Below are 16,415 nucleotides of genomic sequence, written 5' to 3'. Positions count from 1 at the left end.
TCTTTCTGTCTTGCCAAAGTTAAGTAGAAGAAAACAGCGGGAGAAGGTAATACTGAGCTTGAATGGCAGAGGAAGCATGGGAAGATATGAAGGTGTTGCACTAGGTGGTGGGGGAGGATGTATCTAGCTTAGGGTTGGTATGATGAAGGTTTTTCTTCACATTCAAGTCTGGAGCTCCTGCTGTGTATATTAGGCAACAAAATAATGCGCTGACATGCTCTGACTGCTCAAAACAGGACTCCCAGGGCAAAATGCCATCCGTGCTTACTCACTCCACTGGATAGCATTGTCTGCATTTTTTCTCAAGCTGTTTCTACAGGTATTCAGTCTTCGTGGTGCAGAGGGACCTGTAATTCTCTAAGAAGCTGTACTTCAGGAAAAGGTGACTTTGCTGCATATTTATAAAAGTGCTGCTGCAAAGAGCAAATGTGAAAAAAATCTGGAGCTTCCCTCAGGCTTGGAGCCAAGAGCAGGCTTGCAAGCTGATTGTGAGACATCTGTCATCAGCAGGAGTTGCCAGTAGTGGAGCTGGGGCTACAAATGAGAGTGACAGAAGTACATGATGACCTAGTGAAAGAAAAGGATTTTCTAGGACAAAGGGTAGTAGTTAATGATAAGAAAGCAAAATAAACTACGCACCTGAAAGAGGAGGATCAGGTGTGGGGGCGTGGAGGGTTAACTACAGAGGACAAAACCACACCAAGAAATAAGCTGTGAGTAAGACTGGGGACAGCTAGCAAAATGCATGCATTGCTGAGAAGGGAATGAGCATGGTGAGAAAATATATAGGAAGTGAAGAGCAAAAAAAGCAAAGAAAGAATGCAAAACCCCGGAAAATACTTGCTGCATTAAGGAAAGTAAAAACCACAAGAATGTATTTTCGATACTACTTTTCTATATGGTCTGTTGCTAATGTTGCCAGAATGAATGTTAAACAGTTTAAATGGAATGGTGTCTGAGATGAATTCTCTTCAGCTGTACGTCTCCTAGGCAAATGTGTGAGAACTGCTGATCTGTTCATCTTGTTCAGATCACATGAATGTGAACACAGCAGAGATTGGACTTGGTGTCCCTGTCTACAAATACAGAGGGAAAAAAAAAATGGAAAGAGAAAGCCTCCTCTGGGAAGAAAGGGAGTGATCCCATTATAAATGAGAGTCATACAACATCCCTTCTGGAGGCGTGTTGAAATTTCCCATGGGAGGAAGAAGAATAAACAAAGGTTGGTATTGCTAATAAAGAGAAATAGTTGGCAGCCAAGGAAACAATAATTATTTGATTGCAGTGTCCTGAAAAGCTAGCAACAGAAACAATACCAGTTAAAAGCAGTAGGCCAAATGCATCTCACTTGCAACCCTACCTGTTGTTACACTAAGGATGTGTTTGCCTTACCGCTCCAAGAGCAGTGCTTTGCCAGCAAAATAATATGCCCTGACTTTTTTGCCTTTGCTGCTTTACTCTTCTTATGACCACAGTGTTCCTGAGGGTTTATTGTGTTTAGCTTCACAACACTATTGTGAGGCAAGCAAGGAGTTGCTATTATCTCTGCTTCACAAATGAGGAACAGAGCCTGCAGCAGAGCTTTGCTTACAGCCACACAGCTTATGGCAGGCAAGGGAGTTCCCAAATTGCAGTCCGGTAACTTTCTTTGCTCACTTTCTTCAGTGGCAGAAAACAGGAATGCAATATTAGTACTGGGAGGGCATGTATAATGTCCTGAACAGTGAATTTTACCTACCAGAAAATAAATGAACAAAGCTTGCTATTGCAAAAAAGATACCCCTAAATCATGGCTTCAGCAATTTCAAGAAGAGATCCATATAATCTTGAAAAATACGTTAATAATGAAAAATTTATGTGTGTACTGCAGCAAGACCTTATTTAGAACAAGTACAGTTTCATTTTAAGTTCAAACTGGTAAAGCCTGTTGAGGCCAAATTGTAGCAGGCATTATTACTTCTGAATGGGGAGGCAGATGTGTGGTGAGCTAGAGAGAAGGAAGCCGTGCTGTGCTCTGGTGGTATTTCCAGCCTGCCTGGTGATGCAATCACAGTTCTAACTCTGTGCTTCCTCAGAGGTAACCTCGCCGAATGGCACCATCTAGTTTAGCTTTGTCACAGTGCAAAGAATTGTTCTGCATTCCCGGTGATCTTGTGTTACCAGCAGTGTACGGCTGAGTTGTGGGATGGTTTGTTCACAGTTCACTGAGGGTTACATAGGAAACTCTGTGCTATGGCAACTATCCCTTTCTCAAGCCTGAGTGCACACTGAAAGTGCTTGAGAGGCAATGCTCGGGTAAGAATCCCGGCTAATGTTGTTGAGAAGGGTTAGATCGTGTAACGTAAGCTCAGTTCTCCTTTGGCTAGAGAATAGAGGGGCGTGGGGTGTTCCCAACACACCAATTAATGCCCTTCTGTAAGGGCTGTAGAACCCTGCCTCTCATCTGCAGGAAGGCAAAGCCATTTGACTAGATATTCTTTCCTGATTATTGGGTTTTTGGTTTTGTTTGTTTGTTTGTTTGGGGCTGGGTGTTTGTTCATTTTTTGTGGGTTTTTGTTTGTTTGTTTTTGTTGTTGTTGTATCTTTTTTTTTTTTTTTTCAGTGTTGTCCATTTGTTGCGTTATCTATTAACAGTAGGGCAGGTCTTCAAGACCTTTAGGGTCTTCTCCTTTGCTTTTTTACTGTGTCTTTGAGTCTTTCTTTCTATCTCTTTTGCGTCTACACTGGGCATCGCTACCTGCTAAATGAGATCACAGTCTTAGTGAATTGTTACTTCCTGTTAGTTACCTTGGAGGACAGAAGAAAAACATCACTTTGAATTCTCAAACGTTTTTGTTACAAAAGCAGATTATAAAACTGAATAGCAGTTACAAGTAGAATCACCTTTTAGAACTTAGTTGCAGCATAGGAGTGAAAACGTAGGCCGTGCAAATTGGTGTTTCTAATAATACTCTTTTTAATTATGCCTGTAGCTTTTTAGGTATTTTAATATTAAGTATGTTTTCCTTAATGAAAGAAAGCCAAACCTGAAACTAAATTGATAGCTGAAGACTGATAGTGGTCATTGTGGCTGTGTATGAAAATGTATGTGCTTCATTTTATAGTGTTAATTTATGACAAGAATTTATACTACAAATGAAAGTAACTGTTCTTATTTCTGGCATAGCTCTGCAAAGTTAGATATCAGCCGTACTTTCCAATGGGGTTGTAAATTTGTCTTTCATTAGATATTTGTATGCAGCTATTTAAAAAGTCAATCTCCTGAACTAGTATGAAAGCAATGGGTTCAAATATGACATTTTAAACAGTGATCTGAAAAACAGCATGTAAAAGTGAGAATTTCTGAAATATTTTTCCCTTTTCACTGACTGCCTTGTTCGTAAGAAAAAAACAGCCACCTTTTAGTTTCCTCTTTGGGTTTCCTTCTGTGGAAAATAATGATAACAGTGCTTCTCAGTCTCTTTAAAGTTCTTTGAGATATGTGGAAGGAAAATACCAGCAAATAATTCAAATATTTTAAAATAGTGCTATGTGCAGTTTATTTTCCTTTGTCCATAAAGTATGCTTGAAAATCTATTTTTTTTCTTGTGTGTCTCAAGATGGGATAAAGAATTTTCCCTATGTTCCCTAGGTACTTTGATTAACACTTTTGAATTGAAAAGACCATTTTAAGAACTCCTGATAGACTCAAGGAGGTTGGCAAAAGGATCTGCAGTGTTTGTGGGTGTTGGATGGTGATCTGTGTGCGTGGAAGATGAATGCCGGTGTGATTGTATAAATATTTCATTAGCATACCCTTCTAAAAACAGTCTACAAAACACCCTTGGATTGCCCTGCTCTAGAATTCGTGAATAAGACTAAAATAGGAATAGCCCCATTTACATGTGTCCTTAAAGCTCTGACGGGAGTACTTTGTACACAGGGAGATGCTTCAACAGTCGATAATGGTTTCGGTGTCAGTAGATGGCACTGGAGAGCACATTCCCCAGTTCCATCGGTCCAGTTCTGTAGGATCAGTAATCACAGTGTCGTTGTGACCGATTTCTGTCTGAAGTTCTCTGCGTGGTGTTTTTAGTGAAAGTTAAGCCTACTTTAAGCCCACAGCTAAAAGGAGGCCTATGGAACTTGTATTAGAAAACTGTTACCCTGTGAATGTGAATTGTACCTTTTTTTTTTTTTTTTCTCCTCTTGAAGGTCACTCCAGCTTCATTCCAGTTCTCAACTTTTGCTTCTGTAATTTTTTTTTCAAACCATAGACAATTTTAAATGAACGCGTCCATCTGAATTTATAAGTGGCTGCAATGAGAAGAATTGGAATGGCACAATTAGAGGAACCCTGCTTCCCATTCTGAACAAAAGCAGTGTCGACAAAAATCTACTGGAGCAGGTCAACCTTTGTTGAGCAACATTCCATTTCCTGTTTTATGGGCACTACACTAAACGCAGTCCCTTACCTTTGATGGAAATAAATGAACTGTTTGTCAGTCCCAGTGGAAGGAGAATTCTTGAATGAGCCCAAAGTTCCCTTTTATAAGAAAGCAAGTATGAAAGGTCCTCGGTGGCTAGTCTGATGCCTGTTATTACTGGTTTATCAAAGCTTCCACCCATTCCATGTGGATAATGAACTCACTCTGTCCTTTAACATAATTATTAGTCTAGACTGGAGACATGTCAGGTTAATATTTCCACAGAGAAGGGTTTTGCCCTTTAAAACCAGATGGTGACTTGAATCGTGGGACTAGATCTGGAACATGCTCCTAAAAAAGACCTTGATTTGGTCCCATTGGCAAAGATTACCATACTGGGAACCACTCCCAGAAAAGGAACAAATGTGATTCAGAAATAAGCTGGTTGATTCCCTGGGGAAAGGATCTAGTGAAAAAGTCTTGAGAACAGCATAGACTAAAGCTATTTTACATTAACCATGAGTTTCATTTCATATATTGCCTTGGCCTACTGCTGTACAGAAATTGCTATGCCCAAATATCTCATTCATTTCTGGGAGTGTCAGATAGTACTTTTTGCTAAACTAATGAAAAACATGTGTGATTTGATTAGATTGCTATTTCTCCCGCTTGTATCAGGTGGATAATGTGAAACAAAAGCATTAAATTTGCCCTGAAAAGTAAAAATTCACTTTGCAATGATATTTTGGCCATGGTGACCTCTTCAAAGAGTTCTCTTAACAAAAAATAAGTAGACTGTAATTCATGCCTCATTGGCACTTCTTACAATACATCTTCACTCATGACTTACAATAGTTCCTGCTTCAAAGCTGTTCTGCCGAGTCAGGAAATTTGCAAGATAGGGATTTCTGTGCTTATACCTGTACCAAGCTGAAAAGCTGGGAAGGGTGGTCATTCATTTTTGGTTACAGAAGCAGAGTTTATCAGAGAAAGCTTCAGATTCTTGCTGATTTTCTGTGTCTAGCTAGCACTGGTGAAGTAGAGTTGGTCAGCATTTTCACTATTAACCTTTATTTTCAGCGTTTTTTAGTAGTAACAGTCCCTAAAATTTCTTTCCAAATAGAAACTTGGCATATAATTTCTCAGTCCAATTATTTTTGTATAAATTTTGAGACAAATCAGTTTGTCCATTTTTAAGTTTTATAGGAGAGCATATTTTTTTATGGCTTCAGATGCTTTATTACATTCCTGTAACAGTGCAGGAGTTCATTAAAAGGAAAGTTTTCAGCACTTGCTGTTAACCTGTAGGGGTTTTTATGTGTTTATTTAAAAAAAAAAAAATATTAGAAAGTAGCTACTGTGCACCTTGTATTATTTAGCATATAATATTATTTCACAGAAACAGACTGGCTTATTATGGACTGCTTGGCACTCTCCTGTCAGTGATCTGTAAATAAAGGACTATATTAAGTGTTAAGTGTATGAGAATAAATTTTCAGTTACACCTATGCCAGGAAATGCCTTTGAAGGTAGGCTAAGCTCAGATAACGCATTGCGGTGTTATCTAATGTAGACCTTTTTCCAAGCTAATATCTAGGATATCTGCTCTCTTCCCCCCAAGTCTACCTAGCTGACATCTATTCTAAGTGCCCATCAAGATTAAACTTGCCTAGTTAAGTTAAAGAGTAGTAACCCACAACTTCATGAGGGGAAAAAAAGTGAGCTTAGCTCATGTAGACCAAGTAACAACTAGCCTTGGATAATTTTCTTAATCTAGATAAACTCTTTCTTGTAATAGACAGTGATAGAACGTAATAGAAATTGCTTTAGTATCTCTAAATTTCTTTAAAACTCTATTTCAAGAGAAATATAGTATGTTTTTAAGGATGCCTTCTGTCACTGAACTCTGGTGCAAGATTAGATCCTCATAAATAAAAAATATTATAATTCTATGTACTTAAATAGGCCAGCTTTATACTTGCTGGTAGTTGGATATGAAATAGTTTAAGACATTAATGACGTAAAAAGATATGAAAACTTTCGCTCCACATAAAGCCAAGAAATTGGCAAGTAAAATGGAGTATCGTCCTACTTGCTGGCCACAATTCTTTGTATGATGAAACCCCTCTTAAGCAAATCCTACACAGCATTAATGTTACAATGGAACCACCGGGAGGTTAACAATTCACAGAAATAAGCACTTTTCCCTTCATTGTTCACACATTTGAATCCACGATTCTCTGAAAAGCGTATTAACTTCCTTGATGAAGAAATAACTTCATCATTGGGTTAAAGTCATTTTTATTTATAGAAACAAAGTGTATTTGCAATGGTAGGTAGGTAGGTCTGTAGATTCAACAGTGATTTAGAGTCTGTAGACTTTTTCCTGATTGTAGTGTTTTCTTTGCCCATCTGATCACTGTGCTTCATTTTAATAATGAATGATAATGGTAGCAGCAATGACAATGAAAATAATAGTTGGTCATAATAGAAATGCCATGTCTTGCTTCACCAAAAAAAAAAAACAAATTCAAAAGCAAATTGATTCAGCAAACTTACAATCTGATGTGCTATTTTATAGTACATGTATTTTAAATACACCTCGATCCTTGTGAAATTGGGGAACTTGAACATAGGATGGGTCTCAGAAAGACAGGTATGATGATTGGTGGATGCCTATCTTTATGGCTCATGTTAATAGGCTCAATAGTTACAAAGAACTGTGGAAACAGTATCTTGGATACCCCTACTGAGGATATCCTTGTAGAGACCAAAGTTTGCCATCAATCCAAGGTGATTCTGCTCTGGTCTAAGGTCAGGGAAACACTTGTGGAATGACTCCAGCATTACTACTTAAGATGCTGGATTTGACAGTTCCAGCTGCATTATTGCTATTATAATCATCATTATGAAGAGTTCAAAATTTAGGTCTCAGACTTAGTAATCCTGTACAGTTCCAGGGAAGATGTTGCAGGTGAATGTCTGATCACTCTGTGGCTGTGGGCATCAATGTTTCCTCTTCTTCTTCTCCAGCCACCCTGTTTTTCCTTGTAAATGCAATTAGGTAGGGCTGCCATAGTAGAGAATGAAGCCAGCTACTTTGGGTTTAGGAAAGGCAGAGGCTGTTTTCACTAATTCAGACACAGAGAATGTATTCTTCTTACCAGCAGAGGCGTACACCACTCTCCTAGAACCTTCTCCTTGATCTTTTATAAAGTTTAGTAAAATTTTCCTTCAAGTGAAATGTTTTGTTGCATAGTACATTGCTTCAGTAGCATCATTATAACATCATTTAAGCCTTAAATGAGCATCATTTAAGCAGGTCCTCTTACGGCTCTGTGATAAATGCATTCTTGAACCCTCACTTGGCCTTTGCAGCCTTACTCCAAATGAAAGACTGAGAGAATCTTCACTGTGATTGACATCAAGAAGGGATCATCTCCCTGGGGCAGTGACTGTGGGTGACTCACTGTTATCCTTCCCTGCTGGATGGCAAATATGTATAATAATAGAGCTCTGTGAGGGGAGAGACTTTCTGGCAGTGTGTTACTTACGTCAAGCCACAGGCATTTTAAATTTTCTTAGTAGTATCTCTGAACCGGCAAACCCTGCTGGAAACAGAATTATTCCAGTGAAGTGATTGAAGTGATTCCCTCATTTGTACAAAAAAACCCAACAAAAAACCCTAGAAAAATACAGCATGACTAGAGAGGTTCAATATTTTATATAATGATTTCCTTTAATAACAATTGTATTGTAACCCATGTAACTTTTTAGAAATCTGTATTAGAGTCATACTGATTTCTTGTGAAGTTGTATAAGAAAAGGAGCATATGAAACATCAGAGTAGGCAAGTTAATTACACAGAACTTAGTTCTTGGCAGTCATATCAATTAGTGGGGTTTTTTTTGTTTGTTTCTGAGGATGCCATTTTAGAGATGTTTACTGGAATAAGATAACCTGCACAAGAAATTAAACCTTTCTGTGGCTTGACTGTTGTAGCTACAATTGGACTGCTGATGGTAAAAAGGTGATGAAGCATTTTTCCTGAAGTTATTTTGATTTTGTAAGAATACGAAATTATAGTGATTTCATAGCCCTGCTTTAGAATCAAAGATTAGTTGTTTTTGTTTTATTGAGATATATTTTAATGCATGTATCCTATATGGGTGATGCATTATAATAGGCCTAAAATTCCTTTAAAATTCAAATATTTCTGATTTAATTGTTGTTTTTAATACTAGTGAATTGGTGCGTAGTTTAGGAGATGTAACTGTTACTTTATTCTTAGTTCAGAACTTGAAGTGGAAGAATTATCCTCTAACTTTAGGGGTCAGTTAGGTCCCCTAAATAGCTGATGAGAAGAGATAGAGGCCTGCTGAGGTCCTGTCCTAGGAAATGTATGTCAATGTGAGTGGGAACCAGTATCCCTGGCAGCTGCCTGTCTTTCTTTTGCTGGGGGTGGTGTGGGGTTGTGTGTGTGTGTGTCTGTGTATGTGTACTGGTGTCTACAGAACTGCCTTGAGCAGCATCTTACATTGAGGTTTAAATCCTTCTTCAAATGTACAGAAATCAGGGGACCAGTTTAAAAAGTGCAGATTTAAAAAATAAGAAATATTTTCCTCTCTTTTTTTGTTGTTTGAGGTTGTTTTGTTTTGATTTTTCCTGAATGCATAGAGTTTATTTTTTAAAAGTTTCTTAGATGATTCATGGGATAGAAACTCTTCAAAATTAAACCTGAGGGGTTGTTGTATCATCACAAACACTGAGGGTTAAGTTTTTAAGAAAAATATAGTAAATATCCCACAAATCATGATGAAATTGTGAAGACTGCACTGGTAGGCAGAGACATCTTTTTGACTGTATAACTGTCATATGTTATTTTTGTTCTCATTGCTATCATTCTTACTGGTACTAGTGGTATTCTCATTGCTTCTACAAATGCATCATTGCAGATGTTACTAAGTTCAAGGGCAGCTGAACTCTTTTTTTGTGACTGATTCGGCAAGAAAAGATCTCATTATGAAAAAAATTCGCCCTTTATGTGATAAGGTTTTCTTTGTTTCTGAGTTATAGAATCATAGAATGGTTTGGGTTGGAAGGGACCTTAAATATTCTCTATTTCCACCCCCCTGCCATAGGCAGGGACAGTTTCCACTAGACCAGGTTGCTCAGAGTCCCATCCAACTTGGTCTTGGACCATTCCAGGGATGGGGCATCCCCAACTTCTCTGGGCAGCCTGTTCCAATGCCTGACCACCCTCATGAGGTTTACTGGGGAAATTTTCTTCTTGGTCAAGCATTGTGTCAAGCCCAGAAAGTATCTGTTTTGCAACCTTTAAAAGCTCAGTAGAGCTCTAATGTTACAAGTTAAGCATATTTAAGCTTTTTTTGTTAGGCTTGCTTTATAAAAATTGTTGCCTCTTGTCCATTCATAACAGAATCTAAAGGGAATTAGGCAATAAATAAGTACATTAAATACAATTGCACTGTGGCATGCAAAACATTTAAACCAACTGATATGCAGCTTGAAAACCTGGCTGAAAAGATTACTAAAACATGTCTAAAGGTATTTTTGGACTTCAAAAGTATTGTAAGGAGATATTCAGTGCTACTGCTGAGAAATTATATCACTGTTGCTGGACTATATATCACACAATTTGTACTTTATGACATATCACCATTTCTAAGTGCACAACTTGGAAAACTCTTTAAAAACAAAACCGAAGAAATGCAGTAAAAGTTCACATCCAGTGTTGTAACCAGAGCTGAAGGTCTAGGCTAGGTTAACTTCTACTCGTAGGAAATGATCTGCAGGGAAGAGAGATTTATCTCAATGTCCTTACCAATACGACTTTTTACTGTTTCCTCTATTCTTGTGGAAAACTGTGACACAAATTACCTGGATGGGCCAGTTTTGTCTCTTTTTATGATCAGAACTGGTAGAGGAAATGTCTAGTATCCTTATTCTGGATCTGTGCAACTTCAGGTGATATTGAATTTGTCACTGATTTCTTCCTGTAGTGGATGGTGCATACTGGAGCCACAACTGCCCAGAGTGGGAATGCTGTGCTGTGCAATTTCACTTGAGTTGTACCTTGAGGAAGCCACCAAAAGTTAGAACAGATGTGGGACTGCTCTGAGGGTTTCCCCCCCAAAAATTGCAGATCTCCAGAGGCAAAGCTTTGTAAGAAAATTCTCCCACAGCACCTATAATAAATCTTGTCCTATAGATTTTATGAGGGGAAAGGGCAATCCAAGTCCAAGTATGGTATATCTGTGCCAATTTTTTCACGAATGAACCTAGTGATTGATGGCTTGATATGAACAGAGAGTTGGCAAGCAAAATAAAGCCAAACAACATTAGGGTTCTGTAAAAATTATTATTATTATTATTATGTAATAATTTGGCCTAATAATGGCCAAATTACTTTTCTTTGTGTAGTTGTCCTGTACTTATTCAGAAGAAAAACTGGCTTTTGCCAAGAAAGGTTTAATAACTGGGAGGGAGAGAAGACCAGAAGGCTCTTTTGTTATCCTTTTTTACAGTTCTTTATGGATGGTGTGAAGGGCTCATTTGGTAGTGGTTGTGGAATGCTGATTTTTGTTTATTTCTGGAGATGAAAGCGAGATTGCTTATTTCGTTAATACTGCTATCATTGTCTTTCTTGCTGTGCTAACCTTTAAATCTTTATTCCCTTATGGTACTGTATGTGGAACATAAAATTCATGACTTAGCATGCTTCCATATCCTCTTTTTGCCATTGCACTCGGAAACAAATAACATGAATGTTTTTTACTGTTTCATATTTAGTTTTCTTGTAAATTTACATTGGCAGAATTTTGCAGAGGGTTTCACTACTTCCAGGGTTGAAATTTGCTGTTCCCCTGAAAATTGTTTTCCTTCATCTGTTGCTGCAGAAAACAAATTAAGAGGGGGATGTTGAATATAAACACACAATTTCCACTCTTATTTATTAACTTTAGGACATGAATGCATGGGCTTCTTTACATGGTAATCAAGTTAATGAAAAATTTGGCTATTAAATGTAAAAAATCTGTTCCCATTAGGTGTTTGTAATTTCATTTGTGTGGAGTCTCTACAGCATTGTAAACAAGTGAAAAAGAAGGAAAAAAAAAGAGCTTTTAAAATAATTGTATCACTCTTTTGTAGAGCATAATTCTTCTCAAAGAATCTTAAACATAATCATTTTTTCAATTGTAAAGAGAGTGCATCGCAGCTGAGGATCTACGTAAATAGAGTTTCAACCCACCTTTCCACTCTTATTGAGTGGAAATAATGAAATTGTTCTGAGCAAGCCATTTCCTTAAGAGAAAGCTGTAGAATAAGGAGCTACACAACCACAGTCCTTGCATTTTGTGCCAAGAAAGTTGGAATGGGTGATCCTTATGGTCCCTTCCAGCTTGGTGGTCTATGATTCTGTGATTCACTATTGCAGTGCAATGGACTGACAGTGTCAGTAGCATTTTGCACCACCACAGATGTTCCTGTGTGGTGAGGATCTGCTCAGGAGCCACAAGGTCATATTTAGAGCATCTTTACAACTGCCTTATTCTGGGGAGATGTCTGGTCTCAACCATTTGGAGTACTGTGATTGCTTCCTTGGTGGCCGTTCTCTAGCTGCTCAGCAGTGTACAGCTATATAAGATAGAAGTGAAAAATCCTTTTTCCAGCTGAAGCTGGGAAATGTCGATCCTCTGGCCAAGCTGGTGTGGAAAATGCCCTACCACTGAACACTGGAGACAGTAGTACAGTGGAGGCCAGCACTGTTGTTTTTTTTTTTTTATGTCTGTAAAGATGCTATGGGAGAGTCACCAGTGCTCAGGAAATCGGTCTGAAAGCATGTGCTAGTCTTACCATGGGACAGTCTGGGGGGTGCGCTGTGCCATTCTGCATCAGCAAGATGAGTGCTGCTAGCACCCTGCCTTTCCTGTGGCACAGATATTAAATATAGTGTATGTGTTTATTTGCTGTTATGCTCTGTTTGTTTATGCCCAATATGTGCTATTGTCTAAGTTGTAGCATAGCCTGGTGCTACTTGATGTATTATATTTAAGAAAAAACTACTTTGGGTTGCTATCTGTATATTTCTCTTAGGTAGAAGCTCTTTTTGATTTTGTTTTTTTTTTTCCCCCAGGAGTATATTTTCACTGTGCATTTCAAACAGTGGTGAACAATAGCTCTGATTACTCTGCACAGACTGTCCCCCTTCAGAATGTATTATCTCAACAGGGACTCGGAGTGAAAAGAAAGCTATTTACTTGCTTTCTAGCAATAAGTCAATGGACTCTTAAGAGGACAAGCTTTGCCACAGATGCAATTCATAGGCTATGAGCAAGCAGAAGATAAAAGAGATCAAAAGCTTCAAATTCTGGTGAGGGGGGAAAAAAGCTGCTGTTAGCAAGGGGCCAAAAGCTATAGCAACACAACTATTCTCTAAGAAGTGAAAACTTAAAAGGAACTTTAAAAATGTGTATCAAACAAGATCTAGCGTATGTTCTCCATGGACAAAGGAGCATATGCAGGCTCACCACTTTCTATCTCTCAGTGAAAGGTAAACAAAAATCTTGTTTGATTTGTCTCTTTTGTATTTGCCTACTTACACAGAAGACAGTGGGAGAAGGAGCAGCTTAGATGCTGGAAGGACTGTGCTCAGCAAAACTGTTTTTATTGTTCAGGGAGCTGAGTTTTAACTGCTGGGTTGAATTAGTATATAAAATATAGCTTTGCAACCACTCAGGTTTTATTAGAGAATTATATTTCATTTGATCACAGTTCTCTTTTTAAGGATTCACAACTTTAGCTGACCTAAACAGCAACTGAAGCTGAAGGAGACCACTAAATCATCCCTGGTACTAAAGCAGCATTCAGGCTGTCATTTGAAGTACCTCATATTTCTTTCTTCCTGTACATAAAAGCATTTACTGCAGAGGACTTTGAGGTTTGTTGCATTAACAAACACATTAAGTTCTGAAGATGAAATCTATCTTCCTAAAAACGTAAAAGTAATTATGTAATTCATTTACATTTAGATATGCAATCATATATAATTTGTGAGTCCTTATAGGCTTCTGTGCCATTTGTACAAAAGCATGTAGTTGTTACATATGCCCAGGAGATGCAGTTCTTGTTGGAGGAATATATGCTGGAAATCAGAGATATCACTTCTTACACTGTTCTTGTTGGCAGCATTAGGAATAAAATCTTCCAGTGCATCGAGACAGAAGAATTATGTGGTGGTGACATTTTGTTCTCCCAAATTTTAGTTACAGTCTTGTTTTCTCTGGGAGCAGTGTTGCCAGGTCATTTTCTGTTCTGTACAAGGAAACGATGGAAGCTACTGTGCCTCTGAGGTCCTAGATTTGAAGGGAAAATTCTTTTCAATAAATGCCTTTTCCCATTGAGGAAAAATGCTTGCCAGTTAATTGCAGAGTTTAGGCAATGGTAGTTGATTGTGGAAAGAGATTCAGAGAATGTTACCAGAGGTTTCACAAGAATGTGAGAGATAGTGAGCTGTGAAATATTGATTAGGGCTCTAAAACCATGGTGCTTTTTCTTTTTTTTCCTCCCCTTCATTTGAACTGGATTAGGTGATCCTGCAATTTGTTGCACCCTTTTCCTCTTCCTAACATAAAATATTTTATAGCTATACATCTTCTGAAGCACTTGTAAAGTCTATGCACATACAGATATGTGCATCAAGAGTCTGAATAGAATTTGGTAAAAATACACTGTTTTTTTTTTCTCCCTCACATATACATGTGTTCATCTAAACAAGATTGCATTGGTATTTGAGACTAAGTATTATATCTCTTTCTCAGATCACAATATGTTGTGTTGATCAGAGGTTCAGCCTTACTAGAATAATAGAATGAGAATGACAAATCCCTAAATAGTTTTTGGTTGTGATTTGGATTTCTTCATTTCACTCAAATGGCACTGGAGAAAATAGACTGGAGCTTGAGGTCCCTTTTTGTTACTTCAGATTTGGCATACTTCACTTTGTACAACCACAATCCCAAACTGTTCCTTAAGCCTTCATAAACATAGCCAGACCTTTTATAAATCCTTGACAAAGACTCTCACATCATCAGCAGGGAAAGTGATCTTTTTCTCATGTTCTGATATTTGTATGCCTTCTACAGTAGTAATCCCTTAATTTAAGGAAGATAAAAATGCAATAGCTTGGTTAAGTAATACAGAACACGCAACAACATTCCTGGTTTATCCTTCTGTTTAGCCTTATTGATCTAATTACAGATTAATTATCCACATGGATGCACTGGTCTTCTATGCAGTATTTAGATCCACTTAAATCTACATTCCTCTAAAACCTTTGCAGAAAAAAAGTTGCTCATGTGTCTTGCTGGCATTCGTGGTCCAGAAATTCTTAAGTTCATTAATTACCTTGGCTGAACATGCTGCATGGAGCAATTTCATTATGGTGATCAGCAAACAGTGCCCTTTATTAATCACTGCGTTAGCCAAATAAACTAAACTTGGGAATCGGACTTTCCAACCCATATCTTGGGCTTCAGAGTGTACAATATGCAGGATTGAGATGTTGGACTTCCTTCATTAGGTTTCATATTATTTTAACATAATCTGGATAAATATAGACTGTGGAGCCTTCCTTGCCTAGCGGTACAGGAAAAGGTCTGCTTTATTTTAATTGGCCTAAGATTTGTTTCAATCTCCTTTGTATTTTAGATTTTGGGGTGTGGTGCTGGAGATGACTAGTCGGAGCCAGGGACTGACATGGCAGTTAAACAACATAGATGATCAGGTCTAATGCCTGGGCTCCCTCCTAGCTCTCCTTTATTTAGCACTGTACTTCCATCCCTTGGGGTGTTTACAAGTAAGATGAATGTCTTTCTAGAAAATCTCTTACACTTGAGGCAGAAGTTATAAATTTGCAGAAAAGATAGCTGTTAAGAACCTTTATAATAATTTATGTGTTAGATCAGTCTAAATAAATGCTGTGGTCCTTCCCAGCTTTAATATGTGTGAGTATCTGTGTAATGACTGAGTTGTCAGCAAAGCATTCTCAGTAATAAGGATGCTTTATATTTCTCTCTGAAGGATTATTACTCCTGTATTTCATGGACATTTTGACAACTTGGAATAAAAATACCCCAACTGTGCTGCCCTCTTCCATATTGCTATAGCATTAGTGTTTTGTCTACAGGGTTATAGAATTGCATATGATTATCCTTGGTTTCTGTACATTTTCCTGCTTAGCTGTACTACCTCGTAGATGCACTCAATTGTAACTGTTGTGGGGATACAGACTGCAGCTAAAGAAACAGGGATATTTGTCCTCTGTTTCCTCCAGTAGTTCAGTATTGCAGATGTTCTTCCTTTTCATGCTTTTTGTTCAAGTCTTCAATTCAGCACTGTTTTCATCAGCTGTGTAGTTTGTTAGCCTATTCTACGTCTTATCTTCAATGTCCAAAGCCATTGTTTAATTTTTAATACAGTTCCTGGTTTGGTACAATGCTACTGTTTGTATTTTCCAGGCTGAAGAGTTTCATATCTGTGGTTTAAATCATGTAATGACTTACACATGCCTTTTATACAGTGGAAATTCTTGCAATTTCAGTGGGAACACTCACAGGGTATTCATTTTATGGAGTGACAAAATGTTGGTAAAAGTTTACTAATAAGCAGCATTTTGGATAATGTGACAATATATTTCTGGGAAGCTGTAGCTTCAAATACTAGAGGCACTTCAGTCCTACTGCGTATTTTTCCTTATCCACAGTTGTATATTTTTAATCCAATATATGAATACTCCTCTGAGTGACTGTTGCTTTTGAAACACTACAGTGGTTCTCTGATGAGACAGACGGGTAGTAAGCCTAACCAGATGGAGAAGACTATAATTGTGCCACTGACTTCAGGAGGGCCAGGACCAAGCCCCTGAACTTCAGTGGCTCAATGAAATGCTGCTGCAAACCCCTGCCCTTTGCCATTTATCAATTGCAC

Source organism: Streptopelia decaocto (assembly GCF_964273445.1).
Source record: "Streptopelia decaocto genome assembly, chromosome: 1".
Lineage (NCBI taxonomy): Eukaryota > Metazoa > Chordata > Aves > Columbiformes > Columbidae > Streptopelia > Streptopelia decaocto.
The sequence above is the reverse complement of the archived record's forward strand: the minus strand, read 5'-3'. Positions refer to the sequence as shown.